This window comes from Alligator mississippiensis, chromosome 12, assembly GCF_030867095.1.
Source record: "Alligator mississippiensis isolate rAllMis1 chromosome 12, rAllMis1, whole genome shotgun sequence".
In the NCBI taxonomy this organism is placed as follows: Eukaryota; Metazoa; Chordata; order Crocodylia; family Alligatoridae; genus Alligator; species Alligator mississippiensis.
In genome coordinates this window covers 48,938,357-48,942,544 of record NC_081835.1, presented here as the reverse complement: position 1 = coordinate 48,942,544, position 4,188 = coordinate 48,938,357, and the positions used below count along the sequence as shown (strand labels likewise).

Here is a 4,188-nt window from a genome sequence, read left to right as displayed (position 1 = left end):
CCTGCCTGTGTGTTTGTCCAGTGCATTGTCCGTGGAAGGGGAGTTAATCTGTGGATGAGGGCACATTTGTTAGGGGGAGGAAAAGGAGGATTTCTGAATTTAGCTGATTGCAGAGCCCAAACACTCCAGCCCTGCTCATGAGGGCTGTTGAAGCAGTAACTTGATCAGAGCCTTAGCCTTGGTACCATTGCGCTACACAGCATTGGGTTGCAGAAGCACAATCTTTCTGCTGAGCTGTATGAGTGTCAATGCTGATGCAATGGCTTCACTGTGGCTGGCATCTAAACATCAGCCCAGCAAGCCTGAGTCTCTGACATCACAGACAACTGACCCCTGGTGTCACCCTAGCAAGCAAGAGGGGCTGGGTTGGTGACCCTGGTGTTGCCTTGACATCAGACCTCTATGCTGTAGGTGCTGAGCTAGTGACCTCACAGAGGCCTATGGCTTGTCATCAGCCCAGCAAGCTAGAACTGCTGCTGAGGCAGGCTCTGGCTACCAGACCTGCCCAGGGGATGCCAGGAACTTCATGGGCACTTTGTACCTTGGCATCAGGAAGCTCATTGGGAAGCCAAGCTGATGAGGCAGAGACTGCAGGGAGAGCTGTGCTTAGCACTGTCACAGCAAGGTGAGGGCACTTAATCATTCCACAGGGGCTACAGCTGGATGCCAGGTTGGTAGCTGAGAGCTGCTGAACTAGTGAAAAAATGCAGGCCCTGCCTTGGCACGCATCCAGTAACTAAGGGTAAGGATTAAGTGAAAAAGTGTCCTGGAAGAGCAAGTCCCCTCCCCCTGAAACTAGAGAAGAGGTCTCTGTTAGACCTGGGAGTGTTCCTTCTCCCAGAGCTCCCCCTCCTTCATTAGCTGGTGATACGGACTTGTCAGGCAGGAGGACAAATTGGGAGCAGCAGGAATTATCAGTATCAGGCTAAGGGACTTCAAGGCTTCATGCCAGTAAATAAAGCAGAAGCACCTGAGAAAGGGAGAGAGTCTCCAGCTGTTTCCTGGACAGCCTGTTCCTCTCCTGTTTACCCTTCTCTCCAGAGGGACTGAGAGGAAAGAGGCAGAATCTATACCTTCAGCTGTCCCTCTGCTTCAGGGGAAAAAAGGGAAGTTCTGCCATCAACTACCCCTTCCCCAGGTGGAAATCAGGGCTACAAAGCAGTCCTGCCAACACCTTCTCCTTTCCCAGCTCCCCCAGCATAGGGGTACCTTGGAACAACTGCATACGCAGAGTAAGCATGTGTGCACACAAGGTAGGGAGCTGGATGGGCAGCTTGAAGAGACATTCCCCTTTCAAGACCTGAATTCTCTCTACATGTGCAGCTTTAACTGTCCAGACTGATTTCCCACATGTGCAGCTCTGGGGGTCTTGCACTGAGCACTTGCCTTTGGGCTAAGCTAAAACAGCTCTTTAGAAAGGAAGTCTAGACCTGATGTAAAGATTGCAAATCCCTCCTTGGTGAGCTCCAACCTTAGCTACCTTCACTCAGGGAGTGTGAAAAGGCCACACTAGCTGCTAGCCTGAATGTGTTCATCTTCAGCTTCCTACCGGTGGGTTTCATCCTTCTGTCTCCTGCACTGAAGAGTCCTTTGCTGTTACAAACCTTACCCCATACAGGTCTTTATAGACTGGGAAGTCCCTTCTTATCCTTATGTTAGTTGACTAAGAAAAATTGAGTCTTTCGTCTCTTGCTGTCAGGTTTCCAGACTTTGAACCGTTCTCTTTTTTTCTGAACGCTTTCCAGTTTTTTAAGGTCCCTTTTGACATATAGGCACTGGAACTGGCTGCAGTGCCAGTCACGGTCCCACTTGGTAACACACCTCCCTATTCTTGGTGATACCTTCCAACTCATGCATCCAAGGGTCAGGGTAACCCTCCAAGCTACAGAATGGCACTTAGAGCTGATTTTCTTCATAACTTCTACCCCTGTCTGGATGCCTGCTCTCCAGGTTACAGTCCTTGCCCTCAAGTGCTGCCCTACTGTCTTTTAATATATGTTACTGTGATGTAACAGTGCAAAGAGGGAGGTGTGGGCCTGAGGCAGCACCTTCCTTAGAGGAAGGTGGGCACCGATCTTGCTTCTAGCAGGTAAGGCCCCCGGGGGGGGGAGAGATGTGAGGCCAGCAGCAGGGTCTTTTCCACAGGGAGCTGCTGGGTTGTGGTTAGGGAAGGGATGGGAGGAGCTGGGGAGACCAGGAGCCCCAAGTCTGAGTCCTGAGGTGGCCAACATCCTGTGACCTCCTCAGGGGGCATCTCCATCCTGCACTTCAAAGAGGGAATCTCCTGGCTCTGGTATCTTCTACTTGGCCCCAGCAATGAGGCTTCCCTCCCCTCTGAAGCCAGACTGCTCCTGTCCCCATGGCGCCTTTCCTGCACTTGAGGAAAAGGACTTTCATAGTTTCATAGTAGGTAGGGTTGGAAGGGACCTGAGCAGATCATCAAGTCCGACCCCCTGCCATGGGCAGGAAAGAATGATGGGGTCAAACGACCCTGGCTAGGTGTCTTATCTAGCCTCCTTTTGAAGACCCCTAGGGTAGGAGCAAGCACCGCTTCCCTTGGAAATTGGTTCCAGATCCTAGCCGCCCTGACTGTGAAGTAGTGCCTCCTGATATCTAGCCTGAATCTACTCTCAGTCAACTTATGGCCATTATTCCTTGTTACTCTTGGTAGTGCTCAGGGGAACAGGGACTCTCCCATAACCTGCTGGCCTCCCCTGGCAAGTTTATAGATGGCCACCAGATCCCCTCTGTCTTCTTTCGTGGGAAGGAGGGAGGACAGGGAACAAGGGGAAGTGTGTGCACCAGCTGCATTCCTCTGCCGGAGACCAAGGTTTAAGTTCTTGCTTTCAACCTGGCAGAGCAAGGACTTGAACTTGGCTCTCTCTTAGCTTAAGTTGCTGCCCTAGCCACTGTGCTACTTCTTATCCAGGAGACTCTCTGGCCTCAGCGTCTCCTGAAGAATCTGGGGTTTATACAGTAGCCAGCACTGCCATGTCTAAGTCTACTCCTGGTTCAGGGATCTGTCTCCTCTCTTCACTCTCAGTGCTATGCCGTCCTCATATGCATCCCCTTCCCTCCACCCTGGGGCCAGGCTCCTGCCTGCTCACCTCTGGGAACCAGGGCGTTGAGCATTAGACGCTAGGGTCTGGGACAGAAGGTTCAGAAAGGGGTTTGACCCAAATCAGTTAAGTCTGATACTACATTCGACCAGGTTGATCTTCAACCAGTTTCAGCCATTTTGAAACTGGTTTATGTGCCCTGAGCTTCTGTTGTGTTACAGGTTTAAACCAGTTTCTGATCACTTAAACTGGTTTGTGTGTAATGTCTGTCCCTAGCCCTACCACCCGTGTCCCAGATAGACTCCACAGGAAGAGCCTTTTCTTGCAGACCTTGATTTGGCCTAGGTGCTTCAGCAATCTGCTAGGGGATGGGGATATAGGGGGGTATGTGTGGACTCCCTAGCACCACATTCTGGGCAAGGATTTTTCACTCCCCGGCAACACCTCACTAAATCCTCTGCTCCGGTGGCAAACTTGTATGATCCACCCCCACACAGTGACAGGATTCAGCTGTTCCACCCTCAGACAGTGTCACCTCGCTGTCCCCTCCCCACTCCAAAGGGGCCACTGGGTGCCTTCAGCCGAAGGGATCCAGCAAACAGCAATTCTTTCTCAGTGGATTGGGAAAAGGGTCCTGTGCCTTTAAGACTGGGAGATCCCCCTCCAGACAGGCTCAGGAAAGTTTGAATAGGCTCAGAGCTGCCTGGACTTTGCTGCTTGCAGGTGAGCCCTAAGTTTTGCCAGTGAATTTAACTTTGCAGGTCCTCGCAGTTTCGGAGGGAAACAGTGGGTGGCTGTTGTATGGCCCAGTGTAGGCTTTGTCTGTGATCGTGCTGCTGGTTTTTGGTTTGTTTAAGGCGTTTGAGTTGTAAAACCCCAAATTCCCAGGGTAGAAGGAAGGAGCAGCAGCGGAGTTGTAGCAGCTGGGTGCTGAAGGTCCTATCCCTGGTGGGAAGTCCCAAGGCAGAGCCAGCTGGGTTTGAAGTTAGAAGTGAATCTAACTTGTTGGAGAAGGGGAAACAGTATATTTGTGCATTTGGTTAAGGTGCAGGAGCAAATCATTGAGTATTTGCAAATGTAGCATAAGAGTCAGCTTAAATCCTGTCAGCAGCATGCAGGGGATGGCAAC

At 51.4% G+C, this 4,188-nt stretch overlaps 1 protein-coding gene across 1 annotated transcript in view; it reads left to right on the top strand.

Annotated features, from left to right (window-relative positions):
• The first annotated feature begins 3,683 nt into the window (after positions 1 to 3,683).
• Positions 3,684 to 4,188, top strand: part of RGS3 (regulator of G protein signaling 3) — a 177,320-nt gene continuing 176,815 nt past the window's right edge. The window contains exon 1 of the mRNA XM_019475792.1: positions 3,684 to 3,782. The gene's annotated coding sequence lies outside the window, so the exon portion shown is untranslated. The remainder of the gene's footprint in view (positions 3,783 to 4,188) is intronic.